The 17,415-nt window shown below is 49.0% G+C and overlaps 1 protein-coding gene across 4 annotated transcripts in view; it reads left to right on the forward strand.

Annotated features, from left to right (window-relative positions):
• Positions 1-9,185: 9,185 nt before the first annotated feature.
• Positions 9,186-17,415, forward strand: part of Ksr1 (kinase suppressor of ras 1) — a 151,831-nt gene continuing 143,601 nt past the window's right edge. For 3 of the 4 annotated variants that reach the window (XM_013016588.1, XM_013016590.1, XM_013016591.1), the window contains exon 1: positions 9,186-9,319. The gene's annotated coding sequence lies outside the window, so the exon portion shown is untranslated. The remainder of the gene's footprint in view (positions 9,320-17,415) is intronic. The other variant, XM_013016589.1, reaches the window with a different exon arrangement.

Consider the following 17,415-nt stretch of genomic DNA (forward strand, 5'->3'; position numbering starts at 1 on the left):
CTACCACTTGAGCCACAGTGCCACTTCTGGCTTTTTCTGCTTATGTGGTGCTGAGGAATTGAACCCAGGGCCTCATGCATGCAAGGCAAGCACTTTACCACTGAGCCACCTTCCCAGCCCAAGTTTTGATTTTTTTTTTTTTTTTGCTAGTCATGGTACCTGAACTCTGGGCCTGGGCACTGTCCCTCAGGTCTTCAGCTCAAGGCTAGTGCTCTACCACTTGAGCCACAGCACCTCTTCCAGCTTTTTCTGCTTATGTGGTACTGAGGAATCGAACCCAGGGCCTCATGCATGCAAGGCAAGCACTCTATCACTGAGCCACCTTCCCAGCCCCAAGTTTTGAATTTTGAAGAACTCCAATTTGTCAATTTTGTTGTGCATCTATCATCTATAAAATTTTCTTATGTATACTTGCAGTTGGAAATTCTAGCTGTCAGGAGTTGCCAATAGATTGGATGTATGTGTCAGTGGGGAAAAATAATTAAGAACATTTCCCATGCTTTTGGAAAAGCATGCGCAAGGCCAGTGTTGCCTTTGTAACGAATAGGAAAAGATCTGAGGCATTAATTTGAGGGATGGAGTAAGGAGGAAAGTCTTAGATACACTGAGTTTGAGTTTTTCATGTTAGAAATACAGCAGCAGCTGGGTGCTGGTGGTTTATGCCTATAATCCTAGCTATTCAAGAGGCTGAGATCTGAGAATCATGGCTCAAGGCTAAATTGGGCAGATAAGTCCTCTAGACTCTTATCTCCAGTTAGCCACCAAAAAGGAAGAAGCAATGAGGCTCCAATTGTAAAGTGCCAGCCTAGAATAGAGAAAGGAGAGAGACAGACAGACAGACAGACAGAGACAGAGAAACAGATAGAGAGATAGAGGGAGAGAGACAGACAGGAGACACACAGAGAAAGAGACAGAGAGAGAGTGTCCCTGGAAAAACAAAGAAACAGATCCATAAATCCATGAATTAAGGGTTGACAAACAGTGATAAGGCTCTAAAGAGTGCAGACAGGACCATCCGACACAGGGGCAAGAGCTGAGGGGTGGCTGCTTGGAAGAGTGTGGGGCCAGGGATGGCCTCTCTGGGGAGGTGGTATTTGATCTGGAAGCTGAAGGATGAGATAGCACCATGCTTATTGTTGAGGTCAACCTGAGAAAGAACCCAAAGGACACAGTCCCCAGGGGGCACTGGCCTCTGGAGCAAGCCTATTTAGAGGAAGAGGTAACAGCAAGGAGCAATAAGAAGTAGTGGCCAGAGACGACCGAGGACAGGTAGAGGTATGAGGCTCAGCAGGGAAGGCAAGAGAATTGTTTCAAGGAGAAGTTGACTCTTAGATTTGGAAGGAGGCCACTGTGACTTTGAAAAGAGGAATTCCATTGTAAAGTTGTCTGACTGAATGATGGAGAAAAAAACCACAGGAGCAGGCTGGAACTTCTGGGAGAAAAATGGAATGTGAGGGGAGAGGCTGGGTGCTGATGGCTCTTCTCAGGTTTGCTTTACATGGAGAGATGCAGGGTAGAAGCTGGAGGGGATTTGGAGCCAAGAGAAGGTGTGCTGGCCAATCACCTGGCCAGGATCCCTACTGTGCTCCAGCTGCACTCCCCTCAGATCCCGGGAGAGTGAGTGTTCCTTCAGTCCTGCATCCCAGATGCTCTTCCTAGGACCCTTCAAAACGGGATTAGCCAAGGAAGGCAAAGGCAGCAGAGCTGAATGTGGAAGCAGAGGTCAGTGTTTATTTCCTTCCTTAGCTTCAGAGCTGGGTATCCTAGTCTTCACTTGCCTCTAGGCTGCCCTGCAGCCCTCTTCCATTGCCCTTAGGACAATTTTCCACCCCCCCACTCCTACTGTGGCTTGTTTCTGGGGCCCAGTATCTTTGTTTCTTCCTCAGCTTTGTAATTAGTTTGCTTGCTTGCTTGCTTTCCTCTTCCTCCTCCTCCTCTTCCTCCTCTTCTTCCTTCTCCTCTTCCTCCTTCCCCTCCTCCTCCTCCTTCTTTTTGGTTTTGGTTTTGGAGCTTGAACTCTGGGCCTGGGCACTGTCCCTCAGCTCTTCAGCTCAAGGCTAGTGCTCTACCACTTGAGCCACAATGCCACTTCTTGTTTTCTAGTGGTTATTTAGAAACGAGTGTCACAGACTTTCCTACCTGGTGGCTTTGAACCACAATCCCCACATCTCAGCCTCCTGAGTAGCTAGGATTACAGGCATGAGCCATAGGTGCCTGGCCTATTTGGTTTTTAAAGACAGGTTGTCGTGCTACATGGTCCAGGCTTACTTCAAACTCCCCCCTCCCCTGCCAATCTTTCTGCCTCAGCTTCTAAAAGGGCTGGGATCATAAGTATGTGCCATCATGCTCAGCTACTAACTTCATCTTTACATAGTTTATTTTGTTTGTTTTTGTTTCTTTGTGATACTGAGGCTTGAATTTCCTTCCTTCCTTCCTTCCTTCCTTCCTTCCTTCCTTCCTTCCTTCTTCCCTCCCTCCCTCCCTTCCTCTCTCCCTCCCTCCCTTCTTTCCTTCCTCCCTCTTTCTTCTTTTCTCTCTTCCTTTCTTCTTTCTTTCCTTCTTCCCTCCCTCTCTTCTCCCCTTCCCCCTCCCTCCTTCCCTTCCTTTTTCCCCCCTCTATTTTCCTTCATGAAGGGAATACTACAATATGTTTGGATGCATGTGAAAATAACAGGGCAGAGAGAGACAAAATAATGACTCAGAGACAACCCAGTTGCTTGCTGGATGGAGACTTGGGGCTTGTTGGAGAGGACAGAACTGGGAGCCTGAACGAAGTTCTTGGCCTTCGTCTTGAACAGAATGCCTCCTCTATGGCTCCAGGAGGAGAGCCAGGACTCCTGGGATGGGATCAGGAGTGTTGTCTGATCTGTTGGTTTGGGGGGTTCTCAAAGGAAGATGAGCCAAGATAATTGGCTGAGGCGTGTGGAGAACTTGCCATACTGGAGAGCAGGAAAATGAACTTTCTAGGAAAGACTGGTAGCTCTGCCAGGCCTGAGTGAAGAGTGCCAATTTGAGGTCTGTGGTCACAAATTTAAAGGGCAAGCAATGGCAGGACTGTGTGTTTTTCTCCAGCAGTACACAGCTGCTGCGAGAAGGTGGAGGGCTGGGTTTTGCCCAGGTTGGGAATTGGCAAGGTTCATAAGGTGAAACAGAGGGGGAGGGTCTGCTGGATGTCTACTAGCACAAGGCTCTGTGCAGGGTAGGAAGGGACAGAAGCTCAGGAAGGAGTGAGGTAACAAAAGGGGGTGGAGCCAATGCTCCAGGGGCTTAAATTTGTAATCCTAGCTACTCAAGAGGCTGAGATATGAGGATTGTGGTTCCTAGCCAGCCTGGACAGAAAAATCTGTGAGCCTCTTATCTTCAATTAACCAATAAAAAGCCAGAAGTGGAGGTGTGACTCAAGTGGTAGGGTACCAGCCTTGACAGAAAAAGCCAAGCAAGAGCAAAAGACTCAGAGTTCAAGCCCCAGTACTGCTTAACAAACAAACAAACAACTCCCCCATGCGCCCCCCAAGACATGAAAGTCCAAAGTGCCATTCAAGATGATTGAGTAAAGACAGAGAAACTCATTTGGACGGCAGGATTCTTAACCTTGTCTATAGCCCTGGGGTTCATGGACAGCCTGCAAGGAGGCCTTCAATATAAAGATGTTTTATCATCATTATGGGTATCAATGTATTATTATTTATTCTAGATATGCTTGTTACTTCATCAAATTCTTAAATCAGGGCCTTGACTTGAAACTGCCTTGGGTAGCAGATAAGCTGGGAGATGTCAGCGGAGCCCCAAGGGATAAAAACTGGTGTAGGCTTTAGCTCTGGAATTCACGCCTAAGGCTGGATTCCACAAAGAGTCCTTGGGATTTTCTCCCTGGGAGCTGCATGGGACAGGTAGCTGAAAAAAATTGCTTCTGTCCAGTGTCTGAGGCTCACACCTATAATCCTAGCTACTCAGGTGATTGAGATCTGAGAACCAAGATTCAAAGTCAGCCTGAGAAGGCAAGTCTGTGGGACTTTTTTTTTTTTGGTCAGTCGTGGGGCTTGAACACTGGGCCTGGGCGCTGTCCCTCAGCTCTTCAGCTCAAGGCGAGCGCTCTACCACCTGAGCTACAGCGCCACTTCCGGTTTTCTGGTCGTTTATTGGAGATAGGAGTCTCATGGTTTTTCCTGCCCGGGCTGGCTTTGAACCGAGATTCTCAGATCTCAGCCTCCTGAGTAGCTAGGATTATAGGTGTGAGTCACTGGCGCCCTGCTTTTTCTGAAAGACTTTTTTTTTTTTTTTGGATCCGGTCGTGGGGCCTGAACTCTGGGCCTGGGCGCTGTCCCTCAGCTCTTCAGCTCAAGGCTAGCGCTCTACCACTTGAGCCACAGCGCCACTTCTGGCTTTTTCTGCTTATGTGGTGCTGAGGAATTGAACCCAGGGCCTCATGCATGCAAGGCAAGCACTTTACCACTGAGCCACCTTCCCAGCCCAAGTTTTGATTTTTTTTTTTTTTTTGCTAGTCATGGTACCTGAACTCTGGGCCTGGGCACTGTCCCTCAGGTCTTCAGCTCAAGGCTAGTGCTCTACCACTTGAGCCACAGCACCTCTTCCAGCTTTTTTTGCTTATGTGGTGCTGAGGAATCGAACCCAGGGCCTCATGCTTGCAAGGCAAGCGCTCTACCACTGAGCCACCTTCCCAGCCCTTCTGAAAGACTTTTATCTCCAGTTAACCACCAAAAAGGTGGAAGTGATAAAGTGCCAGGCTTGTGAAAAAAAAAAAATAAGGGAAAGTGCTAGGCCTTAGTTCAATCCCTAATATGGGAACAAAAATAAAATAAAAGAGTGAATCAGGCATTTGGAACAGCCCAAAGAAACTGCTTAGTAGTAATTACCAAATAAATATGTTGTGCCCTTATTTTATGATTGTTGTGCCCTTATTTTATGATCACCATTTTGCATAATTCTCTGTTTATCCTCACAACATGTTTCTATCTTGTGGATGAGGAGCCACACCAGAGATTAGCTGAGCACTTATGACCTGTTCAATGTTACACAGCAACTCAGCAAGGAGAGAGAGAGAGAAAGAGAGGGGGGGTGGGGGGGTTGAATTCAGAGCCTCAAGATCTTGTATATTGAGCTGGGAAGGTGGCTCAGTGGTAGAGTGCTTGCCTTGCATGCATGAGGCCCTGGGTTCAATTCCTCAGCACCACATAAGCAAAAAAAGCTAGAAGTGGTGCTGTGGCTCAAGTGGTAGAGCGCTAGCCTTGAGCTGAAGGGCTGAGGGACAGTGCCCAGGCCCAGAGTTCAGACCCCCACAACCAACAAAAAAAAATAATCATTTATGCTTTTTCAATCAAGGCTGGTGCTCTATTACTTGCTTGAGCCACACCTTCAGTTCTGACTTTTTGCAGGTTAGTTGGAGAGATAAGAGTCGCTCAGGTTTGTCCACCTAAACTAGCTTTGAATCAGGATCTTCATATCTCAGCCTCCGGAGTAGCTAGGATTATAGGTATGAGACATTAGTGCCTGGCAAAGGTAAGGATTTTTGGGTTGTCCACTGCTGTTTTCTTTCCGGTCAGAACTGGGCCTGCCATCTAAGTGACACTGAGTGGTTACTTAATGACTACTAAAAGTACAGAGGAGAGATTTCTTACAGACCCTTGTGTTCTCTGTGGCTTTGTGAAATGTGTGGCTCATTGGACCTTGCAAACCAAGTCTAGCTGAGCTAAGCAGGCATGAAAACCATGGCTACTGAATGTTCTGTCCAGGTAGAAAGGAACCTTCACAGAACAGGAAGCAGCTGGCGACATGGAGCCTGGTGGGAGAACAGCCTGGGCGCTGGAGTTTGCCCAATCTTCAGTCCAGCCACGACCACCAACATGGCAGTGCATTTTCCCCAAAGGGTGTAGCTTCTTATATCAAGTTGGCCCAATATGCTTTGTGTTAATGGCTACACCTACAGATAGACAGACAGACAGACACACACACAAAAGCCTTACCCATAGGAAGTTTGTATTCTTGTGAAAGAGGACAAATGAGAAGGTAGAATGAGCTGTACACCAAGTGTTAAGCATGATGTGGCCCAGCAGAAAGCCAGAGCATAAATAGGCATTTGCCCAGAGATCTCTTGCAAGCTGGGAGTTAGTGTGAGCCCATTGCTGAAGCCTGGCAGCTCTGGCTACTGGACAGTGGAGGTCTGAACCCTCCAGACAGAGCCATGAATGATCCCTTGAGACAAGTCTATGGCCCATTGACCTTCTTCTGCACATGGGTCCCCTCAAAGCATTGTCCCCATCATAGCAGCATGGACATCAGTTATCATCCCCTTGGAACTTGCTAGAAATGCCAATTATCAGAGCCTATCCCCTGACTTGTGGAATAGGAATTAACAAGCCACCAGGTGATTCTGATACATCTAAAACACAAAACTATGGCCGGGTGCTGGTGGCTCACCCTGATAATCCTAACTACCCAGGAGGCTTAAGATGTGAGGATCTCGGTTCAAAGTCAGCCCTGGCAGAAAAGGCCCTGTGAGATTTTAATCTCCAATTAAACACAAAAAAAATCCCCCCATAAGTGGTGTTATGCCTCAAAGTGGTAAAGTGCTAGCCTTGAGTGAAAGAGCTCAGGGACAGCCCCAGGCCCTGAGTTCAAGCCCCCTTCCCCACCAAAAAAGTTAATATCCCACTCAAGTAAGGGGGTGATATAAACTGCCATCCAGTATTAAGTGTTTTAGTGTCTGACACTCAAGCAAGAATATAATGCTTGAAGAAGAAGGTTTGTATCGACCCCCCTCCCCCCAGAGACATAAAGAATGTACTCTGTCCTGGGTGAACATTGCTTGCTTTCTTCCTGTTTTTTTGTTTGGTCATGGGGCTTGAACTCCTGGCCTGGGCGCTGTCCTTGAGCTCTTCAGCTCAAGGCAAGCACTCTACCACTTGGGCCACAGTGCCACTTCTGGTTTTCTGGTGGTTAATTGGAAAGAAGAGTCTCATGAACTTTCCTGCCTAGGCTGGCTTTGAACCGGGATCCTCAGATCTCAGCCTCTTGAGTAGCTAGGATTACAGGCATGAGCCACTGCCATATGGTTAGTTGCCTTTTTTTGTACATAGTTTTAATGCATTGCATTGACCACCAGTTCTTCTATGAGGTAAGATTATGCATTCAGACCTTTAAGCATTAAACATAAATAACTTGTAAAAAAGAAAAGAATAAGCTGGGCTTTGGTGGCTCACACCTGTAATCCCAGATACTCAGGAAGCTCAGATGTGAGGATTGCAGTTCCAAGCTGGCCCAGGTAGGAGATTCTTTTTTTTTTTTTTTGTTGTTGGTTGTGGGGCTTGAACTTTGGGCCTGGGCACTTTCCCTCAGCTCTTCAGCTCAAGGCAAGTGCTCTATCACTTGAGCCACAGCGCCATTTGGGGTTTTCTGTTGGTTTATTGGAGATGAGTTTCACGGGCTTTCCTGCCTGGGCTGGCTTTGAACCGTGGTCCTCAGATCTCAGCCTTCTGTGTAGCTAGACTTACAGGAGTGAGCCATCTGTGCCCCACCAGGAGATTCTTATCTCTAATAAACAACTCAGAAAAAGCTGGAAGTGGCACTCAAATGGTAGAGTGCTAGCCATGAGCACAAAGAGGCTCAAGGACAGTGCCCAGATCCTGAATTCAAGCCCCAGGACAATAAAATAATGCTTGGATTCCATGCCCTGTGCCAAAGACAAAAAACAAAAAGCAAAAAAAAAATCTATGTAGTTTTTCATAACCTCCCCACATTGTGCCCAGGCCATTGGATAGGACTTGTCTAAAAGAGCACATGAGATGCACTGCACAACTTTGTGTACCCCTTATTGTCTGCCTGACAATTCTATGGAAAGGATGCACAGATAACTTTAGTTGGTGATTTTACATTCAATGAGCTCAAAAGGAAAATTCAGTAGGGAGAAATTTCGTCTGGTTGGCAGATGTTGGACATATAAGAGAGTCTGTAAGAAGACTATAGTCTTAAGTCTATAAGAAGACTTTTGATCAGACACATGGTTTTAAACTTTGCCAGTTAACAGAATGCACGAAGTGGCCTGATGGGAGAGGAGATAATGCTTTGGGTGGGCTTGAATGCTGGGTTAGAAGGCACAAATACAGGCTTGTAGTATTGCTGCCATACCCACTGACTGCTTGGGTTCATGGCCTTATTTAGGGAACCCGAGCTTAGAAAGGAACACTTGCTAACATTGGTCCAGTGACTTATGTGCACCAGTAATCAATCTAGGGCTGCAGATACATAAACGCGTTCCTTATACCAAGCTTTGAGTGGGATGCGAGGGGAAACACACCTTCAGAGAACCACCACTTGCCCAAGGTAACACTCCAGATAGTGGTAGAGTCAAAATTTGAACTCAGGCTTTTTTTTTTTTAGCTTGCTTGCTTGGCGCTCTGCCATTTGAGCCACGCCACCAGCCCGGCATCTTGCTAGAAAAAATTCTTTCAGACCCTTCCCAGTACATGGCAGCCCCTAAATCCACAAATACATGGAACCGCCACAATCCGCATTTTCCAGGGCTAGGCTGACACTGAAACGCGGGTCTGTGCCCCGCCCCATCCGGGGGTCGCGGGAAGGCCGGGGACGTGTGTGTATGTGTAGGGTGTGGGGGAGATGGGAAGAGGGAGAGGAGGCACCCCAGCCTTTCAGTACCGGGGGAAGGAGCCAGCGCCCGGCAGCCCCTCCCAATAGGGCAGGTGCCCGGGAGCCGGACCGAGGCGGAGCGCGCGGGCGGGGCCCCGAGGGCGCGGGCCAGGCGGCAGGTGCGCGGCGCGGACTACAAGTCCCAGCATGCCTCGCGGCACCGCTCGGGTCCCGGCAGCCGCTTAAAGGCTCGGGGAGCTGCAGCCGTCGGGTCCGCCGCGGCTTTCGCTTTGCCGCCGCGGCTGGGCGGCGGGAACAGCGGACTCGGCGGCCGGCTCGGGAGAGCATCCCTGCTTCGGCACCGCCGAGGGGCCCACTTCATCCAGCCCCTTCACGGCGCAGGGTGTGTGTGTGTGTGTGCGTGTGTGGGGGGGGCTTCCCTGCCGAGGCGCCCGTGTCCCCCCGGGCTCCCTGCCTCGGCCCCCTGCGGCCCCGATGCCGAGGCATGGATAGAGCGGCGCTGCGCGCGGCGGCGGCGGCGGCGGCGATGGGGGAGAAGAAGGAGGGCGGCGGCGGGGGCGCCGCGGCCGGCCGGGCGCTGCAGCAGTGCGGCCAGCTCCAGAAGCTCATCGACATCTCCATCGGCAGCCTGCGCGGGTTGCGCACCAAATGCGCCGTGTCCAACGACCTCACCCAGCAGGAGATCCGGACCCTGGAGGTAAGGGGCCGCGCGCGCGCCTGGGCCCGGGACCCCGCTGGGCCTGGGGAGCCCCCCTGCCCGCGTCCCCCGGCGCTTTCCTTCCTGAGGCGCATCCTGGAGCCCGGGGGGCTCCTTCCTGGAAGCGGTCGCCCTTTCCACTGCTAGCCGGTGCGCGGGGGGGGGGGGGGAGACTCGAGACTAGCTCTCTCACCTTGGGCCGGATTTGGGGAAGGGGGGGCAGGAAGGCCTGGGGACCCCCCCTTGTGAGGGGCGGGGCGGGCTGCGCGCGAACACTCCCCCCTTCCCCCCCATCAGCCCTATTCCCCTCTCCCGCACCCTGTCTCATCGCCAGGGTCCGTGAGACTTCTGGCCCCACAGAGTCACGCGCTGGACTTTTTTCCCCGAGGGCTGGAGCTCAGGAGCCTGGGCTGGGGTGTCAGTGCGTTAGAAGCGCAGGCTTCCTCTCACACGCCGCCCTGCTTTCCGTCGTGTCCCTCGTCCTTTTCTCTCTCCTCCAGGTCTCCAATGCCGCTTTTCCAAAAGAAAGTGCCGAAATTGCATTTTTTTTTTTTTTTTGCTCTTCAGGCATTGGGTGCTTTTCCTTTCGCGGTGCCACAAAATGTAATTACCAACTGACTTTCCCCAAACCATTGAGTAGTTTTGGTTTGGGAAAGATTATGCTGGGGGAAGGAGCCTTTGGTGGGAAGAAGACACTGCTTCAGGGGTTCTCTGGTGGAGACAGCTTGGAGGGTAAAGGAGAAACAAGATAGGGGGCCCTCCTACTCTCACAAATTATAGCTGGGAAGTGCAGTATTAGAAGGATCTAGAAAAATCAGGCAGAATGGATGTTGGGTTCTCAGAACCCAATGGAGGGGAACTAGTGCATTCCCAACTTGCTTTTTTTTTTTTCCATCCAAGGATTGGGAGGCCTCTGACATTTTGGGGACTAGTTATTAACTAATAACGGCACTGTCCTGAAGAAGAACCTCTCATCGCCTTACATTAGCTGCGTCTGGGCCCCTGTGAGACTGGAGATGTTTTGTTTTATTAGATCCTCAGTCCACACACACCCCTCCACCCCATTGCTAATTGCCTTTGCCAGCTGTCATAAAGCCAGCCAGTGATGGCGGTAATTATTATATCAGGCCTCTTTCCTTGCACACTGCGAGTCCAAATCCTTGGTTTGATCCAAAATGCTCAGGGTGACTCCTTGGTTTTATTTTCTTAAAAAAATCTACAAAAGCCAGAGAGAGTGAAAGAATCCAGCCAGTGCTGACTGTTATTGCTTTTTATTGCAGTTACTATAGCAAATGACTGACCGGGGCTTTGCTTAAAAAACAAATCAACAAGGCTCCACCAGGCCTTTGCTTAAAAAATAGATCAACAAAGCTTCTCCCCCTTTCTTGGGGGGCCTTTCTGCATGTGGACTTCTTGAACACAGCTGAGTGTGTTTGCCCAGCAAAGTTCAGTTTTAAAGCTGACACAATAGGGGGCCTGTGTGACTTAGTTCCGGGAGGGAGGGCTCCTTGTCCTGCACTCTGTGTCTGGTTGGACTGCTGTGTTGTTGGGCTGAGAGGATGTTCTCTGTGTTGGTCTCTGTGGATCATCCCTGTGCCCCTCTGCAGGGCTCCTGGCTCCCAGGGTGGATATAGGAGAATGAACGATTTGCTTTCATCCTCTGTAGATGGCTTTTTGTCCTCCTGGTTCGCTGACCTCCAAAGTTGCACATTTTGACAGAGGTGTGGGATCATGACACCTCAGTGTCCAGCTGACTAGGCCTCTGAGCTGGTTGCTCAGTGACCTCCCTGCTGAGTGTGTTTGGATAGTCATCTTGGTGATTAGCAGCAAGAATGAGATCTATGTCTGTTCCCTGTTCTTTACACTCTGCTGTGGGTTCAGGGTCACCCTGCTCCCTGAAAAGACAGGAATTTAGACTGTTGGCAATAGTTCTGTAGGGCTGCAGCTGTGTACTTTGAGGAAATCCCTTCATCCTGGAGGCCTCAGTCTCATCTCCAAAACAAGGAGGTTGGAGGGCATCTCCAAGGGTTCTTCAGCGTTGCGTTTAGTGGATTAGCAAAGGACGCTCAGTTGGGTTAAATTGGACATCTGCGTAAGCTGTTGTACATATGCTTGTTTAAGAACAGTTCTATAAAATCCAGGGGCTGGGAATGTGGCTTAGTGGTAGAGTGCTTGCCTAGCATGCATGAAGCCCAGAGCTCAGTAGCACATCAACAGAAAAAGCCAGAAGTGGCACTGTGGCTCAAGTGGTAGAGTGCTAGCCTTGAGCAATAAAAAAAGAAGCTCAAGGACAGTGCCTAGCCCCTGAGTTCAAGCCCCAGGACTGGAAAAAAAAATTCAGATTTACTGGACTGATAATGTTGGAGATTGCTGCAAGAATCTCAATAGTGTGAACACTGTGGTGAACAGGAAGTCCACAGCTTTGAAAATGGCCCCTGATTCTTTCTGGGTGACCTTGTGCCAGTCCCAGGCCGTCTCTTGAGCTTCTGTGTCTGAAAAATGAGAATGGACAGAATTACCCCAGCAGTGTTTCTTTGAGCTGAGCCTGTCAGTACGCTTGTAAACTTCTCTAGTGAGGGCTCCATGGCATTCATGCCCAGGGCACCTTTAGGAGAAGAGACTAATAATGCAGCTGGCTCTGATTTTCTAGAGGTGGATGACACAGGCCAGGAAGCCATCCCAGCAGCATGTGGAGAGGCCAGTTGGGCCAGTGTCAGTGTCCACTCGGCCTCCTTTCCTGTTCTGCAGGCTCCTCTTGCATACCAAACTGGCCCCCAGTGGCTGTGCTTGCAACATTGGATTGCTGGTTTTGGAAGAAGGATCTGGCCAGAGGGTTTGGCTTCTGCAACTATATGAGACTTCTGGAATATATCAGAACCTTAAGGAACCCAGTCCATTCTGGCTTTCCTTAGATGAGCACTTGGTGGGAGCAGCAGCATGTGAAATGTCCCTGGAAGACTGTGACCAGGGGGTAGGCTGCTGCTTTTCAAGATCTAAGCTTGTGACATGAAGGCATTCGTGTTTTAGACTGCCCCAGGGACAGCACTGCTGTGTGGAGTGGACCTGCTTGTGTTGAAAAGGGTGGATTTTGTGAGGTTTAATGTTTTATTCCTTACTTGCCTGGCAGTATGCTGACCTCCTCACGTTTCCTTGAGACTCACTGATCATTACACACACTATGTTTTCTGTGTGTATATCTGGACTTGAACTCAGGGTCTTGCACTCACCCTTAGCTTTTGCACTCTACTACTTGAGCCACACCTTCACTTTTGGGTTTTTGCTCGTTAATTGGAGATAAATTCTCACAGGACCCTTCTACCTAGACTGGCTTTGACCCAAGATCCTCAGATCCTAACCTTCTGAGTCGCTGGGATTGTAGGCATCAGTTATCAGTACCTGGCCACAAGCATATTTTTGTTCTTAGAATGGAAAGGAAGGGAGATAGCCAAACTCTCTGTAGAGGAAAGTTGCTCTTCATCATGGTAGACCCAATACACTGTCTCCACTGTGCCCTTCTCGGGTCTGAGAATTCTACCAGGCAAGTAAGGGTGTTCTTTGTGTCCAGCTGTGCTCTACCTTGGCTTACCTCTCAGCTGGGTCTGGTCTAAGCCAGTTTATTCCTTCATTGTCTGTGTGTCCAGCTTTGTCCAGTGCTAGGGCGACATATGCAAAAGCTGATGCTCAATTTCCCATACTGAGCTTTGGGGGTACATTGTCACCAGCCCAATAGCACCTTTGAGAAACAGGCTGTGCCCATTCAGACTCCCTACCATGGGCCTGGGAAGGTCCCCCAATGACTTTGCTTATGAGGCCTTGCTAGGTAGGTAACATTGTGCAGCTGTAGTGATAACACTCTGACCTTGGCCCATTCCCTGAGAAGTGGCCCTGGAGTATAAGGTAACTAGGGAGGCCCTGCTGCTCCTGGGACAGTGGTGTGAGTGGGGAGATTGATCCTCATTGGAGCCCTGTTATGTGAGGTCCTGGGCTCTCCCTGGACCCCTAGGACTGCTATTATGTGAGGTCCTGAGCTTTCCCTGGCCCCCTAGAACTGCTGGAAGAGTCCTCAGGTTAGGTTTCCAAGGCATTGTGGACACATGTTAACTCACTACTGATGTGTATGTGGCTGCCTTGAGTGTCCTCTCCTGGATTTGAGGGGCATTTTCGGCTGAAAGGGGGACAGATAGGCAGATAAGCAGCAGGACTTCCAGTACCTGGGCTAGCAGAGAGAGTTTAGGAACTTGTCCTGCTTTGGGAATCCATGGAGTTGTTGGCCTGTCCCAACTTCCTGATCCCATGGGAAATGGTCCTAGAGTCTTAGTAATTTTCCCAAGATACATATCTTGGTGGGACTGAGACCTAAAGTTGGTTTTCCTTTTCTGATGCAGCTCTGTTCTCTTAAGTGCAACATTTCTCTGCCTCAGTTTTAACCCTGTGCCTGAGTGGTTCAATCATTCCTGGAGGGATGCAGAGTGAGGCCCTGTCCTTTTGGTACCCACTTTAACTTTGGCAACATTTTCCGCGAACGGCCCTATTTCCCGAGTGCTGCTCAGAGGTCTGTGGTTTCCAGAGACTGGGAGCCAGGCGAGGGCTGGTGCAGGAGATAGGCCTCTTCATATCTGCAGCCCAGGATGGGGCGGTGCTTAGAGCCTGGTTTGCTGCCTGGGGACAGTGACTGAGATACCTTCTTACCTCCTGGGCTATTTCTACACCCAGACACTTGGGTTGGCTCAGAATCCTGGAAAATGGCATTCTGCATTGGAAGTCTTCCAGTCCTGCCCTGATGGCTACGGTCTGGAGCGAGATCATGCCAAGGTGCCGGCCTGTGGTGACAGTGTTTGTGGTGGTATGGAGAGGAAGCAAGATCTGGCTGGGTCTCTAAGCTGTGTTTTGAAAATGGATGTCCTTTGAAACAGGATGGCTTAAGTTCCCAGCCCTGCCATTTTTGTGTCAGTACTGGGCTTGAACTCAAGGTCTGGGTGCTGTCCCTGAGCTTTTTCCACTTAGGGTTGGTATTCTATCACTTGAACCACAGCTCCATTTTCATCTTTTGGCTGGTTAATTGGAGACAAGAGTCCTGAGGACTTTCTTACCCTGTTGGCTTTGAACTGTGATCTTCTGATCTCAGTTTCCTGAGTAGCTGGGATTACAGACGTGAGCTACTGGGCCAGCTGAAGTCCCTTTTTACATTCAGTTCAAAGGTGCATAGGTGTGTCTGGGGTTATGGAGTGGCCTTTGCAGAGAGAGAGAGAGGGGAGGGGGAGGGAGGGCGCCCACACAGAATGAGAACATTCTTGGTCATGCTCCTTGTGAAGCTCTCACAAGGTTCTTGGCACATTCTGCCTCATTGAACACTTAACAAACGCCCTGCAGGAGTTCTATCCCCATTTTGAAGAGGAGGAAATTGTACCTCAAAGGGATGGAGAGAGTCTGAGTTAGTAAGTAGTTGAACCTGGGTTGACTGGTCTGGAAGAACCTGGTCAAGGTCACAATTTCTGACGACAAGGAAATGACCTGGGGACGTATGATAGCTCAATTCCAGATGACTAGGCTCACCAGAGGCCACCTTATGCTGTACCGCCTGTGTATGAGTTTAGGCATGGGACTGCTTCTCTTCTACACAGGCCCAGTACATCCTCAAATACTGGGCAGTAAGCAAATGGTGATGCAACTGGCCCTGGGCTGGTTTCATTCTGAGAAACGAGAAGCTGCCTAGAGATCAACTTACTCATAATTTTTTTAATGGCCACCTGCCTATTCTTTCTAAACAATTCTTCAGATTAGAAATCTATTCTTTAACTTGCCACTTTTAATTGAAATGCTTAAATACATATTGATGACATGTTCTCTTCTAAAAAGGAAACTGTCAGGTTGGATAACAACAAAAATCACCCATAAACCACTTCTTGGGGTTAGTTCCTGTGAACATTGTGCTGAATAGTCTTCCAACCTTTTTATTCTCTGAATTTGCAAAGAGATGTTTGTGTGTATGTGCATGTGTGTGAGCATAATATACCTGTCCCCCTCCCCATCAGGAATGCCATGATTTAGGAAATGATACATTAATTTCTTTTTTTATAACTTATTTATTGTCATAAAGTAAAATGATACATTAACTTCTTTGCCACTGCATTCTGTGTGTGTGTGTGTGTGCACGCAAGTGTTGGTGTGTTGATATTGGTGCTTGAATTCAGGGCCTTGTGCTCTATCTAGCTTAACTTTCTCGCTGAAGGCTTGTTTTCTAATACTTGAGCTACAGCTTCACTTCTGGGTTTTTGCTGGTTATTTGGAGATGAAACTTCTGCCTGGGCTGGCTTCAATTCATGATCTTCAGATTTCAGCTTCCTGAATAGCTAGGATTATAGGTGCAACCCGTTGGTTCCTGGCTTGCTACTGCATCTGTATCCATGTTGAAGTCCAGGGGCTTAAACAAGAGACAGAACAAGGCCATGGCTGATGCGTTGGGATATGTGTCAGAAAATGTCAGTCAAGGGACTGGGAAGGTGCCTTAGTGGTAGAGTATTTGTCTCACATGCATGAGGCCCTGGGTTTGATTCCTCAGCACCACATAAACAGAAAAAGCTGGAAGTGGTGCTGTGGCTCAAGTGGTAGAGCACTAGCGTTGAGCTGAAGAGCTGAGGGACAGCGCCCAGGCCCAGAGTTCAGGCCCCATGACTGACAAAAAAAAAATAAATAAATAAAAAAGTCAGTCATGGTTTCTTCCCTTTTTTATTTTATTTTTTTCTGGGTATAGGTGCTGTTCCGCAGCTCTGTAGCTCGAGGCTAGTGCTCTCCCACTTGAGCCATAGCGCCACTTCTGGTTTTTTCTTTTTGCTTATGTGGTGCTGAGGAATCGAACCCAGGGCCTCAGGCATGCAAGGCAAGCGCTCTACCACTGAGCCAACTTCCCAGCCCTCTCATGAACTTTTCCTGCCTGGGCTGGCTTTGAACTGTGATCCACCTGAGTAGCTAGGATTACAGGTGTGAACCACTGGTATCCGGCTGGTTTTTTCCTTTATTTATTTATTTTTTGGCATCTGTCCCTGGTTCTTGAACTCAGGCCCTATGTACTGTTCCTGACTCTTTGACTTTCCTGCCCAGGCTGGCTTTAAGCTGTGATCCTTAGATCTCAGCCTTCAAAGTAGCTAGGATTAGAGGTATGAGCCACTAGTGCCCAGCTGGGTAGTAGTTATGTAGTTGTTTGTGTTTGGAGGTCTGCATTAGATGTCACACATTGTGGGTTCAGTTTTGAGGCTGCCTGCAGTGCAGGGACATCTTCTGGGACCTTTCCTGGTTCTAAGGCAGCAGAGGGAGGACTGGACTCAAGAGCTCACTGTGTCCAGAGACTGGTCACCTTTGGACAGTACACAGTCAGATGGTTGTGGATTCCTGAGGGCTGCAGAAAGTCCTATCCAGTCAACTCATCTTGTAGATGAGGAGACTGAACACTTCGAGGGAGAAGTGACTTGCCAGGAATCCCTGTGGGGAAAATTAACAGAGTGGTTAATACAGAGTACTGGGCTGAAAATCAGATTTGAAGACCCACTCAGTTGAGTGTACTCTCACTATAACACATTATAATTATTATTGTGCCAGATTCTGGTACTTGAACTCAGGGTCTGGGCATGGTTCCTGAGTTTTTTTTTGCTCAAGACTAATGCTCTACTATTGAGCCACAGCTCCACTTCTAGCTTTTTGATGGTTAATTTGTGGTAAGAGTCTCATAGACCTTCCTGCCTGGGCTGGCTTCAAATCAAGATTCTTAGATCTCAGCCTCCTGAGTAGCTAAGATTACAGACATGAGTCACCAGTGGGTGGTTTCTATGAAAGTACTTTCTTTTTTTTTTTTTTTTTTTGGGTCCGGTCGTGGGGCCTGAGCTCTGGGCCTGGGTGCTATCCCTCAGCTCTTCAGCTCCAGGCTAGCGCTTTACCACTTGAGCCCCAGCACCACTTCCGGCTTTTTTCTTATGTGGTGCTGAGGAATTGAACCCAGGGCCTCAGGCATGCAAGACAAGCGCTCTACCACTGAGCCACCTTCCCAGCTCCTCTATGAAAGTACTTTGAACCTGGTCTGCTGATGAAGATTGGGAAGCAGGTGG

This window comes from Dipodomys ordii, unplaced genomic scaffold (assembly GCF_000151885.1).
Source record: "Dipodomys ordii isolate 6190 unplaced genomic scaffold, Dord_2.0 Scaffold31, whole genome shotgun sequence".
In the NCBI taxonomy this organism is placed as follows: Eukaryota; Metazoa; Chordata; class Mammalia; order Rodentia; family Heteromyidae; genus Dipodomys; species Dipodomys ordii.